The following is an 18,505-nucleotide window of genomic DNA, read 5'->3' as shown; positions in this document are numbered from 1 at the left end:
ACTTGTAAGAAGGTAGCTCATGAAAGCAGGGAACATAGAATCAGGCATTGAACCCTCACTGGTAGTGTATATCACTCTAGTCTCTCAAGTGTATAGGGTAATTCACTCTACTTTTCTCTAATCATATTTTCTAAACTTTGTTCTTTATCTAACCAATCAACAAAAATTTAGTATACCCATGCACACATCATGAGGTCTTTTCAAGGTTGTAATGGGGCCAAGGCAGGGGTGAGGATATATGTATGGCTAAGTGAGCTATAAATTGAATCTTTGAGTAACCTGAGCTATCACCTAACATACATACATTCTATATAACTTCTAAAATCATGCCTAGCTACCCATAACTCCCACTTTTATATCACATAGTCATGTATCAACTTTTCTTTTAATTTGTGTCACATATGCATCGATCTTTTATTAACTTAACATTGGGGTAATTTTGTCCCCTTATTTATTTTATTTATACTATATACATATTTTTTCTCTTTTTTTTAGAGACATAAAAACTAAAATAACATATCAATGCATATGGAATTTTTTTATTTTCTGTTTTACATGAGTAGGTACCCAAATTTCCCAATATTCAAATTTAGAAACATGATACATTCCCTTATTAACCCATGTTCCCATAGTTTTCCCACACTTAGTTGATGCACAACCTCTATCTTAAGCTAACCAAAGATTCAATTGGGATATTTAATTTGTTTTTCTGCTTAAGGCTAGTGATGTGGTAAAATATTAAATAAATAGGGATTAAAAAGCTCGAAATGGCTAACAAAGGTAATTTAAAGGGTAGGCTTATTTGGGATAAGTGAGCTAAACAAATGATGGCCTCAATCATATGCAAGCATGTAAATGTACTAAACAATAGCCATATAGACTGGAACAAAGCAAAGATTGCAATCATAGAGAAGAAAACACACAAGAATAAAATATTATGGTTAAATAATGTAACCATATGAATAAGCTCAAATCTCACAGGTTGTGTGTTCTTAGGCTCAAAAACCATGTTCCAATTACAACTTCAAACAAATTTAACATACAAATATTTGATTTAAATTAGTGAAAATTTTCAAAAATAGGGTCTTAAAAGAAACTTATTATTTTTCAACTAAGTAGTACTTAAATGCAATCAATCAACTACACATGCAATCTATTATGCAATGCAACAATGAACAAACAAAGAAGATGGAATATTTGTGTTGAGAAGAGAATAACTAACCCATGGAGATCGGTATCGACCTCCCCACACTTAAAGATTGCACCGTCCTCAGTGCATGCTAAGATGTACAAGTGGACGGGCTGCTCCAACTGATGTCTGTCTCTATAGATTGTGCAGATTGACTTGCTTGTCTCTCCATTTAGAAGCTTTTTCTCTCTCTTCGTGGTGGCTATCCTAAAAGAAGAGAAAAAGGAAGGAAAGTAACCCAAAAATAAAGATAAGAACATAAATAAAATATGGGTGTTAATGCCAAATAATAAAGGTCTCAATTACATGGTAGCTACAACATGCAAGTGAGAAAATAGTGGAAGCAAATGGAATATCAATAGTGCAAAAGTTGCAACAATGGGAAAGAGAGTATGGGTAATACAAGATAGTGTAAGTGCATATCAATGCAAAAGGAATATCAGTATTATAAAAATTAGCATTGACTTATGAATAATAATACTCAATTAGAATAAAACAAGTCATGAAGCACCAGAATAATTCAAGAAAAGATGCAATAGTTGAAGAGGAGAATTTTAACACCAATGGAAAAGAAAAATAAAGTAAGAAAGGAGGAAGAAAGAAATAAGAAGGAAAGAAAAGATTTAGATATGGGAAAGAAAAAGATAAGATATTTGGCAGATTTGGATAAGCTGTGCGCCGCTTGTGACGCGGACGCGTGAGTGACGCATTCGCGCGGATAGCGCTTCTATGAAATGACGCGGACGCGTCATCCACGTGGTCGTGTGGATCGATTTGTGCTCATTAGCGCGATGGCAGCCTCGCGGTCGCGCAACTCTCTGTTTAAAACCCATATTGCCAAATCTTTGGGTGACGCGGTCGCGTGGTTGATGCGATCGCGTGAATGGCCAAATTTTGAAAATGACGCGGACACGTGGGGCACGCGTTCGCGTGAGTGGGCTTGTGCTTCCAGCATGGATCCAGCCTCATTCCAGCCCAACTTACTGCCAAACACCCATTTACGTCGATTCCACAGAGCCACGCATTCGCGTGGGTGACGCAGATGCATGGGAAGCTATTTTGCAATATGACACGGACGCGATCGCGTGGGTAAATTTGTGCCTAAGGCACACCCCCAGCCACGCTTTCGCATGACTTTCTGTTTACTTTCCTTTTCTTCCCAACGCACCTGTGACGTGGACGCGTCAGCGACGCTTACGCGTCGCGTGCGTTTTTTTTATGCAGTATGTAGAATACAATGAATGCTATGCACAATTCCAGGTTCAATCAAAATTCAAAAATAGGCAAAAATTCAAACTGAAGAAGAAACGATCATACCATGGTGGGTTGTCTCCCACCTAGCACTTTTAGTTAAAGTCCTTAAGTTGGACATTTGGCGAGCTCCTTATCATGGTGGCTTATGCTTGTATTGATCCAGTAATCCCCACCAATGTTCGTACTTCCAATAGCCTTCGGGATCCCAAACTTTGCTTTTACACCTGTCTTCTTGTTGATCAATATTATTCCATCCGGGTAGCAAGCAGTCTGAATTCTCACTAAAGCAGCCAAACAATTCCTAGACCCATTCAATTGAGCTCTACACCAAACTTTGCGTTTCAACTTGGAGTATACAACCATGTTGAACCTTACTTGACAACTCCAATCACTAACCATCTTCCTCTTGCTCTTAATGCCACAAAGAGTTCTAAGTTGACTATCCGTCTCTAAAAGCCCATATTCAAGTGGGAAAGTAAAGGTCAAGGATAAGAATTTTACCCACTTGAACATTGTGTTGGACGGTAATGGCTTCGGGAGAGGTGTTTCTAATGATCTTGCAAGCTCCACTCCCTTGTGCTCTTCTTTGACAACTTCCAGCTCTTTGCAATCTTCTTCAATATCAACCTCCTCCTCTTGGTGGATATCTTCCAATTCAATCTCTTCTTCATTGTTCACCAAGGGCATGGGAGGTTGTGCTTCCTCTTCTTTCATTTCCACATCAAGTCCAATGGGAGAGGATACAAATGTAGATAAGAATTTCTCAATGATAGAATCTATCTCTTGACCATCCCTTTCAAAGTCTTCAATCATGAGATGCCTTGGAGTGTAGAGGTGAGACTAATGAGAGAAGTAAGCGTGTTCTCCATGGAGGTTTGGGGTGGATAGGAGGGTTCATTATTTTGGGAAACAGATTAATAATACGGAGGTGGTTCTTTTTGATAAGGATATGGAGATGGTGAATATTGAGGTGGTGGTTCTGGGTATGGTTCATATGGTGGTTGGTGTGGTGGATAAGGATTAGGGTCATATGGAGGTGAATGGCGGAAAGGAGCTTGTGAGTATGGTGGTCCAAAGTCATGTTGAGGAGGGGGTTCATAGGCACATGGTGATGGTTGTTGATAATCAAAAGAGCGTTCACCATAGCCATTGCCTTAATATGCATCACAGAATGGTTGTTGATAGTCCATTGGAGGTGGTTGTTGCTATGGGGGTTGATCAAATCCTTGTGGCTCCTTCGATCTTTGATTCTTCCAACCTTGATACCCATTCTCATTATAGTTCCCATTCCTAACAACAACACTGGAATCAAACTTGAAGCCAGAGGGGTGAGAGTTCATAGTAGTAGGAGAAAATAAAAACAAAAACTAATAAAAAGAAAATATTTTGAAAAAGATATGATATTTACAAAAAAAAGATAAGATAAGATTTTGAAAAAGATAAGATAAGCTTTTGAAAAAGATATGATTTTTGAAAAGATAAGATAAGATTTTGAAAACACAGATTTGATTTTTGAAAAATAAAATAAGATAAGATAAAAATTTAAAATCTGAATTTTTCTTTGAAAAATATTTACAATAACCAATAATAAGGCACACGTTTGCAATTCCCTGGCAACGGCGCCATTTTGACGATCGGTTTTCCTATCGGTAAAGAAATATAAAAATATGATTGCGTTGTAAGTATAGCTTCTAAACCAACAGAAAACCCTTTCGTACAAACGTTTGGTTGTCACAAGTAACAAACCCAATAAAATTTATAAACCGAAGTATTCAAACCTCGGGTCGTCTTCTCAAGGAATTGCAGGGAAGTATGATTTATTATTGGTTATGGAAAATAGTATTTTGAGTTTTAAAAAGGTTTGAACAAGAGAAATAAATTGAAGGGATTAATAAATTAATAATTATAAAAATCTCTTGGCAAAGTATGAAAACTGGAAGTCCTAAAGTCCTAAGTCAACCTCTAACTATGAAGGTCAGTTAAGTGGACAAATTAATTTCACACCTAAAGTCCTAGTTAACTCCTGAGGAAAGACTAGAGTTATAGGGATCTAAATCAATCATCAAGAATAATAATTATCAATCACGATGAGTTTGATAACTCAAGAGTCACCAATTAATCAACTAGAACCAAGAATATAGAAAGCTAAATCAAAATCATAAATATCTGAAAATACCTCAAATTGCATTAGTTAAGAAAATCATAACATGAATGGTCCATAAGCCAATTTGGCAAACTAAAATAAAATAATAGAATCAATAAAAGTAGAAGAAAAATTGAAGTAAAGAAACCTTGAACCTGTGATGAAGAAGAAATAAATCCTAATCCTAATAGAAATCCTAATCCTAAATCCTAAGAGAGAGGAGAGAACCTCTCTCTCTAAAAACTACATCTAAATGCTAAAACTATGTATGACTGTATGTTGTATGATGTATACGATGAATGAATGGATTCTCCCACTTTATAACCTATAATATGTGCTTTCTGGGCCGAAAACTGGGTCAAAAATAGTCCAAAAATTGTTCCCAGCGTTTTCTGGTACGTACAGGTGGCGGGAAAGTGATGCGGAGGCGTCCTCCACGCGTTTGCGTGGATTGAAATTCGCAGATGCGATACGGGCGCGTCATTCATGTGTTTGCGTTGCCTAACTTCGAGGCAGCTATATTAAATTATATATCGTTGCGAAGCCCCGAATGTTAGATTTCCAACGCAATCGGAACCGTGTCCTTTGGACCTCTGTAGCTCAAGTTATGGTCGATTTAATACCAAGAGGTCAGGCTGGACAGCTTTAGCAGTTCCTTCAGTTCCTTGTATTCATTCCAGTTTTGCATGCTTCTTTTCCATCCTCTAAGCCATTCCTGCCCTGTAATCTCTGAAATCACTTAACACACATAACAAGGCATAGAATGGTAATAAGAGAGGATTAAACATAGCAAAATTAAGACCAAAGAAGCATGTTTTCAATCATAGCACAGAATCAGGAAGGAAAATGTAAAACATGAAAATCATATGAATAAGTGGGTAAAGAGTTGATAAAAACCACTTAATTGAGCTCAAGATAAACCATAAAATAGTGATTTATCAAAGTGTCAAAAGGTTATGTAAATTATCTCTTAAATACTAAACTAATGACTAAGGATTACATAAGAAGGGTAAAACAGTCTTTAAGTGCTAAGATCCACTTCTTGGGCTCACTTGGTGAGTGTTTCTACTAAGCTTGATTGAGATCCATGTGTTAGGAGGGCTCTAGAGTGTTGAACGCTGGCTAGGGGCACCTCTTTGGGCGTTTGGACGCTGGTCTCCCTTTGGTGGGCGCTGGATGCCTGGACTGGGGTAGATGGCTGGCATTGAACGCCAGTTTTGGGCCTTCTATTCTGAAACAAAGCATAAACTATTATATATTTCTGGAAAGCTCTGGATGTTAGCTTTCCAGAGCTGTTGATAGCGCTCCATTTGGATGTCTGTAGCTCCCGAAATTCTTTTTCGCGTGTAAGGAGGTCAGATCTAGACAACAGCTGCAGCACTTTCTTTGTCTCTAAAACAGACTTTTGCTCCAACTTCTCAATTTCAGGCAAAAAATGCCTAAAATTGCATAAAAACACACAAACTCATAGTAGAATCTAAAAATGTGAATTTAACACTAAAACCTATGAAAACTTAATAAAACTTAAACAAAACATACTAAAAACTATATGAAAATGATGCCAAAAAGCGTATAAATTATCCGTTTATCAATGGGTGTTGGACGCCTAGCTTCCTCCTTGTCTGGTATTCAATGCCAGCAAAGGGCTCTCCCCAGGATGTTCTATTTTCCATCTCAAGTGTCTCTGTCTCTATTCTAAGTGTTGTAGATGATCACAAACGTTAAAAGCAAGGGAAAACTATAGAAATCTAATTGAAAAAATGAAATCAAATGAGAATAACTAAAAGAAAAAAAATAATATTACTCTACTTATGGTTAGGTTGCCTCCCAACAAGCACTTTTTTACTGTCATTAGCTTGACAGATAGCTCTTTTACGAAAGTAGATAAAGACTCAGATCTTCACCTCACATGGTGAAAATCCTTCCTGTGCTCTCATTGATAGGGGCTCAGATAAGGACTCAGATCTTCGCCACATGCAAAAATTGTACCAAAAAATTGACAAAAAACATAAAAGATAAGAGCCGCTATATAAAACATAGACTGAGAATGTGAAAGATAAAAAAAAGACACAAGTCCAATGTTTAATTGTTATTGCTAAAATATTTTATTACCGTTTTTATTTGCATTTTTCTTGATCTTAATTGAGTTTTATTACCATATTATTTCCTAATACATGAATTTCAAGCATAGCTCTTTTTTTTCTTTCTTGATTTTCATTCAACTATCCATTATATACTTTGCAATTTGCATCGAATTATGAACCTTTTTTTGGATCTTGATTATGCAGGACCTGACATTTAGCACAAATGAGGCTGGAACTACGTTAAACCATAGTTTACATGATTGAATATTTTATTTGAGTTGCTTATAGTCATGTTTAAAAATTATCCGGTGCTAAATTTGACTGTGCAATAGTATACAAAGATTTATTATACTTTGTAGTTTGATTATCCAGGTTTTAAGTGAAAGTTCAAACTCTTACTATAATTAGATTATAATTAAATAGGATTGAAATTATATTACAAAATTCAACTATAATCAAACAAACCTAAAGTAATAATCAAACTAAAAAATTTAAATCAAAGTTCAAATTCATATATGATTAGATTTTTTTTCTAAAGATAGATTTATTCATTTCATTAACTTAAGAAATGATTACAGTGTCCCACTAGGACAAAAGATAGAATGGTGGGGGTTAACCGAATGCACATCACTGTGCTACATAGCATTCTAAAAAAAGGGGAAACTAACAATCCCTAAAAATATTTCTGATCCAAATTTCTTGTACTCTGATGTAGTGAAAAAGGCAGTACATGTAATCTCTTTCTAAGATCCCGTATTTTAAAAAAAATAAATAATAAAATTATTTATAATTTATTATATTTAATTAAGATTATATTTTTAAGAGATTTTATATATAAATTAAATATTTTTTTATGATTTAAAACTTTAGTAATTGAATAATAATAAAGATTTCATATACTCTAAGTTGAATAATTAGATTTATAACTTTATTTTATGATTATAAAGAAAATTGATTTTTATTATCTATAATAATTGAATTAGAGAATTTGTTTGAAAATAAATTTTAAGTTGATAATTAAATGGTACTTTTATAGATATTATTATTGAATTAAAATTGATTTTTAATTACTCTATTGTGCCTAATTTTATTAAAAATTACCTAAACTTCCCAAAAATCTTAAAATTGAAACCCTAACCCTCATTTAACCCTAATAGCCGCCATTCACCCCCTCAAGAACCCTTACCCATCGAAGAAAGAAAGAAAAGAGGGGAAAATCAGAAGCAGGGAAGGAAGGAGAGAGGAAGGAGGGAAAAGTTAGAGCAAATTGCCGCGGAGTCTGTCGCCGCCGCCACCACCGCTGTTCCGTCAAGAGGGGACCGAACTGCGAAGGAGGAGGAAGTCGCACGTTGCTGTCGCAACTTCTTCGCCGCTGTCGTCCAGGGAGTTACCGCATCTGGGAGCTGCGAGGAAGCCTGTAGCCGTCGATCCGCCATTGAGCCACCACCGGGAGACAGACTTACAAAGAGAGAGACAAACGCGAAGAGAGAGAGGGAAGAGCTCGTCACTGCTGCTACATGCGTCGTCACCGTTCGCGCACTCCGTCGTTGTTGTTAGGGACACAGTTGTTGTGTTTCTGGCTGCCGAATAACAGCGTTGTCGATGTTGAAGGTTGCTAGAGGTTGCTGTCGGAGATGCATGCCCATTTCATCTTTCTTATTCATGACTATAAGTTTCTCTGACTTAGAAGCTCTCACTGTTATTGTTTTGGTAATCTGTTGTTGAGGATTTTAAGTTATGGATGTCATAGGGTTAATTTTCTGAGCTTGCATATGGTGGAAGTTGTTGGAGATGCCATGGGCCGGTATAAAAAAGGTGTTTTGCATGTTTCATAGCTTTCGGGTTTTGACAATCGAGGTAAGGGGTTCGTTTTTTTTTAAATTAAAAGTTTTAATTTAAGAATGCCTAAAAGTATAGTAGATAATTGCAAATAAGTTAACAATTTTAATGTTATTGAATTTGGATTCTTAGTTGTGGTTCTGATTGAGTTTTTGGTTGTGAAAGTGAACGATAATTGATTTTGGTGTTAGTATGATGATGATTATGTGCCTGTGAATTGAAAATTCGTTCAATGCTTATAAGGTTATTTGAGATTGATTGCTTGTCAGAAGTTTTGGTTTCTACTTAATTGCGTTGTAATTGGTTACTGAATCAAATTCTAATGAGTAATTTATGAAATGGAAGTCTGTTGAATGATGAAAAAATTTGAGTTTGGAAATTTGATGACAAGTCATCATATACCCATTTTTCAAGCTAATTTCACTTGTTTTATTAGTCTTCATGCACTTTCTTGCATCCTAAGTAAGTGATTTGGAGTGAAAATGCATAGCTTCTTTAAATCAAACAACCACCATGAAATTAATGTTAACTCATGAGGTTTAAGCTAAATTTAATTGATTTTTAATTGATTTATAAGCCTTGTGAATTTAGTGATACTTGGAGTGGTTGTTTTGGTTTATTGTAGGTGAAGAAAAGAATAAAAGAGAAAAGCGTGGCCTAAGAAAGTGTGGCCAAAGGAGAAAAAGGCGTGGCTTATGAAGGAGGGAAGCAAGCATTGCCCTCCACAAGGGCACACTGCCCTCTAGGAGGGCAACATAAGGGAACAAAGCATGAAAGGCAACTCTGCCCTGCCCACTACAAGGGCAGAGCACGAACCTGTGCCTTAGAATCAAGAAGAACAAAATGTTGCCCTGCCCTCCTCAAGGGCAGTATCGGGCTCACCAAGGGAAGAAAATCAAAGAAAAATGCCTACAATGCTTGCCACAAGAGTTGAACACGGGACCATGAGGAAGCAAGGAATTAAGCCTCACTTTGGTACCAAGAAAGCCAAGGAAAATGGGTAGCGTGTGTAGCATCCAAGTTTCGAACGCGGGACTTCATTTTGGAAACACTGCCCTGCCCTCCGCGAGGGCAGGGCAGCATTTTGTTGTGGCACGGCCAGCGCACAAATCTGGCGCACCAAAGCAACATTCGGCAGCACCAGCAGCGCACCAAGGCACCAATCTGGCGCACCAAATTTTTCTGCCCTGCCCTTCGCGAGGGCAGGGCAGCATCCTGCGCACCAAGCCTGCACCACGCCCGCACCACGCACGCACGACGCATCAATTTTCTACCCTGCCCTCCACAAGGGCAGGGCAACCTCCTGGAAGCTATTGTTTTTGGGCTAAAATTGGATTAAAAATCCAATAAAATTCATTTCTTCACCAAATCAAAAGCCCATCCAAATCCCAAGATCCAAGAATAGAAAGTGTATAAATAGGAGCTAGTTTGATGTAATTAGAACCTTTTACTTGACTTTTGAATTCTGCACTTTCTTTGAGCTTTGATTTTTGCAACTTTTCTTGAGAGACTTAACCGAGATTTCAGAGAATTGGGGAGGAGGATTGATCTCTCTTCTTCCTCGTTCTTGCTTGGGCATTTTTAATTTCCTTGTTTTGAGTTTTGGGTGTGAAGAATTGAGGAAATTCTGTCTCAATCTCCATTCAAAATCTCTTTAAACATTTTTCTGCATAATTGAGTTCATTTTCATTTCCTTTACTGCTTCTTCTTCAATTTCTTGTGAATTGCTTTGAGAACTTTGATCTGGGAAGGCAATTGAGATCTAGGCTTTGCTACCTAGTCTCTGGAGTCCTGAGATCCCAATTTCCTTTTGGTTCTTCTGTGAACCTTTGCTGCACTTAATTTCTTTACCGTTTGAGTTCTAATTGCTTCTAATTCAATTTCTGCTCTATTAATTGTGGCAATTCAATTTCTCTTTGTTTAGATTCTACAATCCCAGTCCTCAAATCCCTTTTACATTCAAGCAATTTACATTTCTTGCCATTTAAGTTACTGTAATTTACATTTCTTGCACTTTAAGTTTCAGTCATTTAATTTCTTGTTCTTTAAGATTCAGCAAGTTTACTTTCCTGCTCTTTAATTTACTGCAATTTTCCCTTCTCCCTTTACATTCCAAGAAATTTAGCTTCTGTTAAATACAATCCACTCAACCAAAACTTAATTCGCTTGACTAAATCAATCACTAAACTAAAATTGCTCAATCCTTCAATCCCTGTGGGATCGACCTCACTCATGTGAGTTTTTATTACTTGATGCGACCCGGTACACTTGCCGGTGAGTTTTGTTTTGGATCGTTTTCCACACATCAAGATTTTGGCGCCGTTTCCGGGGATTGAAATAGATTGACAATGATTAAGTGAAGTGGAGATCTAGATCAAGCACTTTTCTGTTGTTTTAATTTTAACTAACACACTAACTGTTTAAATTTTTGCTTAAACTAACTAAGACTTCGTTCTAGCTATAGATTGAAGTTTCATTGGTTTTCTGGATCTGTGTGTTTATTGTTGTGTGTTTGTATGTCAGGTACAGGAAGATCTTCCCCTGTCCTCTCTGAAATTGACCAAAGAACTCTTCGAAGAATAAGAAGAGCTGAAAGAGGGAAGAACGTTATTGGAGAGGAAGAATCTGAGGAGGAATTCCAAGAAATGGAAGGAGATCCATCAAATCCCAATCAACCAGGAGGAGGGGCCAACAATAACCAACAACAAAGAAGAGTCCTGGCTTCATACACATTTGCAAATGCTAGACACTGTGGAAGCAGCATTCTTACTCCTAATGTCAATGCAAACAATTTTGAACTAAAGCCACAACTCATCACTTTGGTTCAAAACAACTGTTCTTTTGGAGGAGGACCATTGGAGGACCCAAATCAACACTTATCCACCTTCTTGAGAATCTGTGACACTGTGAAAACCAATGGTGTGGCTCCTGACAGCTACAAGTTGTTGCTCTTTCCATTTTCTCTCAGAGACAAAGCTACTCAATGGCTAGAGACCTTTCCAAAAGAAAGCATCAACACTTGGGATGACTTGGTAAGCAAGTTCCTTGCCAAATTTTATCCCCCTCAAAGAATCCTAAGATTGAAGACTGAGGTGCAGACATTCACTCAAATGGAGGCTGAAAACTTATATGAAGCATGGGAAAGATATAAGGCTCTATTGAGGAAATGTCCACCCGAGATGTTCACTGAGTGGGACAAGTTGCAGAACTTCTATGAGGGGCTCACTCTTAAAGCTCAAGAAGCACTTGATCATTCAGCTGGAGGCTCTTTGCAACTCATGAAAACTATAGAAGAAGCTCAAAACCTCATTGATATGGTGGCCAATAACCAATATTTCTTTGCTCATCAAAGACAACGCCAACCATCACAAAGAAGAGGAGTAATGGAGTTGGAAGGAGTGGATTCAATTTTAGCTCAGAACAAGATAATGCAGCAGCAGATTCAACAACAGTTTGAGCAAATGGCCAAAAGGATTGATGGCTTGCAAGTTGCATCAGTGAGTGCCACAAGCCAACCACCAACTACTTGGGTGCAAAGTGAAGAAACTCAAGAGGAGCAACAGCAAGAGCAAGTCCAGTACATGCACAACCAAAATCCTGGAACAAATGAAGTCTATGGTGATACTTACAATCCATCTTGGAAGAACCATCCCAACCTCAGATGGGGAGACAACCATAATCAAAACCAACAACCATGGCAAAGAAACTCAAGTCAGAACAATTGGAAAAGCACAAACCACAACCCCCAGCCAAACACTAACCAAAATACATACAGAAAACCACAAAATAATTACCCTAACTCTAACCATTATCCACCCAATAACCACCCAACAAATCAAAACACCTATCATCATCCATCAACACCCCAAAACCAACCAATCTCACAAGACTCTCAGAGGATCACTAATCTAGAGATGCTCATGGAGAAAATGATGAAGAACCAAGAATTGACAACAAAGAACCAAGAAGCTTCCATGAAGAACTTAGAAAGGCAAATTGGGCAAATCTCCAAACAGATTTCTGTTGAAAAACCATCAAGCTCACTACCAAGTGACACCATTCCCAACCCAAAGGAAGAATGCAAGGTCGTGCAATTAAGAAGTGGAAACATGTTAGTGGATGGTAACCAAGGAACAACCAAGAATCATGACAATGAGCCAACAAAGAATGATGAAGCCATCAACAAGGACTTGATAAGCAAGAATGTCCAAGAAAAACTCACAGAAGAAAACAACGAACCATAGAATCTAAAGAAAGGAAAGCAGATCATGGAAGAACCAAATCCAAAACAACATCAAGTGGAGAAGAGCTCAACACCACCACTACCGTATCCACAGAGATTCCACAAAGAGACAAAGGATCAGCATTTCCACAAATTTCTTGAGACTTTCAAGAAGCTGGAAATCAACATACCTTTAGCTGAGGCATTAGAGCAGATGCCTCTGTATCCCAAGTTCTTGAAGGAGCTCATCAACAAGAAGAGAAGTTGGAATGAAAAGGAGACTGTAATGCTTAGTGAAGAATGCAGTGCACTCATTAAAAAGGGACTCCCTCCCAATCTTGAAGATCCTGGAGGTTTCTTCCTACCCTGCACTATTGGAAACTTATTCATCAACAAGGGGATGTGTGATTTAGGAGCAAGCATAAATCTAATCCCATCTTCTTTAGTGAAAAAGCTTGGTATAGAGGAGGTGAAACCAATACAGATGTCCTTGGAGTTGGTGGACCGATCAGTAGTATATCCTAAAGGGCTGATTGAGAACCTTTTAGTTAAGGTTGACAAGTTCATCTATCCGGCAGATTTTGTGATCCTGGATTCTTCAGAAAATGGAAATGACTCCATAATACTTGGTCGACCATTTTTGGCCACTGCTAGAGCCATTGTGGATATAGAGCAGGGAGAGTTAACCCTCAGGATGCATGAGGAGAGCATCACCTTGAAAGTCTTTCCAGAATTACAAAGGAATGAAGAAACAAGCAAAACAAGTGGTGACTTCCTTCCAAAGCAAGCAACCGACAAGGCAGTAGAACAGAAAAACAAGCAGTTGCAAGAAGAAAAAGGAATTCAAAAGGAAGCAGGGGTGATAAACAAGAAGGAAGGTATCACAACCCAAGTCACTGTCAAGAAAGAAAGATCAACAAGAAAGAAAAAGATGAAGAGCAAGAATAAGGCTCACAAAGGGTGGAAGAACAAGAAAATCCCAACTGAAGAATTTTCTAAAGGTGATAAGGTGCAACTAGTATATAAACAGCTGGGAACAGAAGATTATTACACTGTCAACCAAGTACTTTCTCTTGAGCATATGGAAATTGAGCATCAAGGCACACAGAGAAAGCTGACAGTGAGAGGTGACAAGTTGAGACATCACCAACATCAACCACCCTAAAGGGAGTTCAATGTCAAGCTAGTGACAATAAAAGAGCGCTTCATGGGAGGCAACCCATGATTTAAGATTTCTGTCCTCTCTTTCATTTAATAAGCTATGATTCCTCTGAGTATGATTTTGAACTTTCATGTCTGATAAATGCATACATTGTCTTAGAGCATAAGTCAGATTTTTAAGTTTGGTGTTCCTTAAGGCACACTCAACTTTTGCTGTTCAAAAAGAAAGGGGGCTATTCTTAGAACATATGAAATATCATCTTGCTAAAGCATACGACCAAACACTAAGTTTGGTGTCTACATATGTAATATTGTTCTACAGATTAGTTCCCTATTTATGGAATCAAAACCATACAGAAAGGGATCATGCATCAAGTTTTTATCATAAAATACATCAATTGTGAAGAATGGTTTGCATTGATAAGCCGTCCCCTCAACAAGAGATAAGTTTGGTGTTCACCAACTTTTAGCATTTTTTATTTAGGGACACAATTGATCACAAAAAAAATCAAATAACAATTAAACAAAACAGAACAATTTTTTTTCTTTATTCACAAGTCAATGGCTAACGTTTATATTAATATCTAAGGCTAGCTGTTTTGGTTTATGTAGATCTCGACAAAAGCAAGGAGGGGCCACGGCTAGGACAAGCTAAGAGAGGAATGGTCACATGTGCCTAGGGAGATGTGCCCCTTGGGAAGCAGAACATGCATGCATGCATCATTGAACGCCTAAATGCATGCAGCCAATGGGAAGAGGATCCTCGTCAAAGCCTCAACAATGCATGCAGACCGTCCATTCCATGAACCCCTTGATGAACAACTCAATCTCAACCCTTCATGAGCACTAATGAGCTCCTTCTTCATTCATTGTGGTTTTGTTGGAAAGCTTGAAGAATCTGCCTATTAATAGCCGTAGCACTGAACGGTTCACACACTCATTCAAGCTACCTTCATATGAAAGCCATAATCCCCTCTACTTCTAAAACCAACATAATTCCCTTATCTCACACAACAGAATCGAACCAAAACTCATCCCAAACACAACACATACTTCTTCTATTCTCACTTTTCCTTTCTTTTCACCTCAAATTCAATGGCCTCCTCAAGTTAAAAAAGAAGGCCGGGAAAGGAACCTATGGTAGCCGAACCTCCATCATTTGATGCAAACAAATTTAGATCCCAATTCCATGAAGGGAGATATCATAGGTTCATGAAGAAAAAGAATGTCATCTATGAGAAAGGTCTTGATTTGAGGGAAGGAGAATACCCCATCATGAGGCAAATCACTAAAGAAAGAAGGTGGGAACTCTTATGTGCTCCTCTAGTTGACATCAGTGCAGTCATGATCAGGGAGTTCTATGCAAATGCTGTAAAAGAAAACAAAAATAGTGCTCCTTACACAAGTTATGTCAGAGGAGTTGAAGTGAGCTTCAGTCCAGTAGCCATCACTAGGGCTCTAAAGTTGAGAACCATAACTTATGCAGAGCCTAGTTATGAGACCAGATTGCAAATGGAAAATAATCCTGATGAGATCTTGCAAGGGCTATGTGTGGAAAATACAGATTGGGAGAGAGACTCAAAAGGAGTTCCAAGTCACTTGAGGAGAATAAACCTTACTCCTGTGGCCAAAGGTTGGTACGAGATAGTAAGGAGGTCTATTCTCCCTACTGGAAACGCCTCTTGGGTCACAATCAAACGAGCACTTTTGACATATTGCATCTTACATGGAGGTGAAATCAACCTCGCACAACTCATAGCCGACAGTATTCAAGAGATGGTCAACAGCACAAGTAAATCAAGTGGTCTTGGACATCCAAGTACCATCCTTAGGCTATGCGACAAAGCAGGCATAATCTTCGAAGATGAGGACACAGAAAAGGTGAAAAAAGGGAAAGGAATCACTAGGAAGAGTATGGAGGGAATAAATGAAGAAGAAGATCAAGAAGGGGTGGTAGCTCCCAGACAAAGGAGATCACAAAGAGAGGAAGGACGAAATCAAGCTCATGATGCCATAGACATGAGCCAGTTACAAAGATCAATTGAAGAACTATCTCAGCAACTCATGCAGGCTCAACAAGGCCAAAATCAGGGGTGTCCAGAGAAATATCTAGAGCCCCATCCAGAATTTAAAGAGCAATATTTGAAAGATAAAGAGGAACGAGAAGCCTGGCAGCGTCAAATGGAGGAGAAACAAGAAAGATGGCAACAACAAATGATGACTCAGCAGCAAGAATTTCAAGCACAGATTCTTGAAGGACAAAAAGAGCAATACAAAGAATTCAAAGAATCATATGATAAGCTGTATTTTAGTCAAGCTAAAGCAGGGGAATATAGTCACAACCTGTATCAATGGAAGAATGTTCATCACACAATGGGAGAAGTTAGATATGCACAAAGAATGGAGAATGATGAAAACATGCAAGCAAGGTTGGAGTACTTGACCCACAATTTGCCAACACTCAATCCTGAGATCAAGCCATTTGAGCAATGCCCTGAATTTGTAGCCAAGCAACAGGCAAGATCTCATCAATATACTGAGGCAACTTTTAAAAGATTGGAAGAAGTTGGGCTCTCAGGACTCTTAGATTCTGTTTGGGGTAGAAGATGTCCTGGTGAAGAGATCCGAGATTATTCCAAGCTAGGGAAGAGAAAGAAAAAAAGGGAGAATCAAGTAGCAGCCACGACCATTAGAAGGTGGCAAAGTTCTTTCATATTTCCTCTTTCATGTCTCTAATAAGGAGATGCATGTCTGAAACATGATATGCCTCCATCGTTTATTTCTTTTACTTCATGCAATTTTTTTTTCTTTGCTTCTATTGTAGTCATTTAATAAATAGCTAGAAAAATGCTAAATCTGCATAATGCTTGATATCCATCACTTAGCTTGAAATTTGTTTTGTTTCCCACATGCTTGAATAAAAGAGGATTGTTTGAATTGAAAAGTGAAATATCCAATGTTGCATAAGTAAGAATGGAAGTTAGTGGTGGTATATGTGTTTGATTAAATGCATAACTCATGAAATAATTGTTGCATAATATCATTCTCATTCAAGTGTGAGTTAGCTTGCTGTTACAAAGACTCTTATCAATAATGAAAAAGCCCTTGGGAACAAAAACAGAAAGAAAAGGAAGAAGAAAAAGCCAAAATGGCAAGAAAAACAAAGAATAAAGGTTGGACACCAATAGCTTGGACCCTAGGACATATGCCTGTGGTGTTCTTGTACTAAGATATGCTTGGATGAGTAAATTCTAAGGGGTATTTTAAAACCCGGTCACTTAGATCAACTGATTTGGGATGGCCAATTGAAAGTCCACAATAAAGAGCAACTTAGATACAGAACATTTAGTTATCCAAAGAGATGCTGGGCATCAATGATCCTAGGAAGAATTAGTGAGCAATGTGTCTGTGGTGGAAAGATGTTGAGTAAAAGAAAAAAAATAAAGCCAAAGGCTACTACTGCAACATTTGACACCAAACCTCCAAAAGAATAATAAGCTTGTTAAGCATTATAAGAAAGAAAAGTTAGCAAGGGAGTAATTAAAAAGTAAGTCTTCTAACAGCAAGTTTAGCAAGCCTTTGAGGAAAGATGTATATTATGTAACAACAACAATAATTGAGTTATCATTGTTTGCATAAAGATCCCATAAATCAAGTTCTGCTATATGCCTAATAAGGATATGTGTTCTTTTCTTATTCATTTCAATTGCTCTTAAATTTGATGCTTGCTTGGGGATAAGCAAGATTTAAGTTGGTGTTGTGATGACAAGTCATCATATACCCATTTTTCAAGCTAATTTCACTTGTTTTATTAGTCTTTATGCACTTTCTTGCATCCTAAGTAAGTGATTTGGAGTGAAAATGCATAACTTCTTTAAATCAAACAACCACCATGAAATTAATGTTAACTCATGAGGTTTAAGCTAAATTTAATTGATTTTTAATTGATTTATAAGCCTTGTGAATTTAGTGATACTTGGAGTGGTTGTTTTGGTTTATTGTAGGTGAAGAAAAGAATAAAAGAGAAAAGCGTGGCCTAAGAAAGTGTGGCCAAAGGAGAAAAAGGCATGGCTTATGAAGGAGGGAAGCAAGCATTGCCCTCCACAAGGGCACACTGCCCTCTAGGAGGGCAACATAAGGGAACAAAGCATGAAAGGCAACTCTGCCCTGCCCACTACAAGGGCAGAGCACGAACCTGTGCCTTGGAATCAAGAAGAACAAAATGTTGCCCTGCCCTCCTCAAGGGCAGTATCGGGCTCACCAAGGGAAGAAAATCAAAGGAAAATGCCTACAATGCTTGCCACAAGAGTTGAACACGGGACCATGAGGAAGCAAGGAATTAAGCCTCACTTTGGTACCAAGAAAGCCAAGGAAAATGGGTAGCGTGTGTAGCATCCAAGTTTCGAACGCGGGACTTTATTTTGGAGGGCAGGGCAGCATTTTGTTGTGGCACGGCCAGCGCACAAATCTGGCGCACCAAAGCAACATTCGGCAGCACCAGCAGCGCACCAAGGCACCAATCTGGCGCACCAAATTTTTCTGCCCTGCCCTCCGCGAGGGCAGGGCAGCATCCTGCGCACCAAGCCTGCACCACGCCCGCACCACGCACGCAC

This window comes from Arachis hypogaea, chromosome 6, assembly GCF_003086295.3.
Source record: "Arachis hypogaea cultivar Tifrunner chromosome 6, arahy.Tifrunner.gnm2.J5K5, whole genome shotgun sequence".
NCBI classification, from domain to species: Eukaryota; Viridiplantae; Streptophyta; class Magnoliopsida; order Fabales; family Fabaceae; genus Arachis; species Arachis hypogaea.
Note: the sequence above shows the minus strand (reverse complement) of the source record.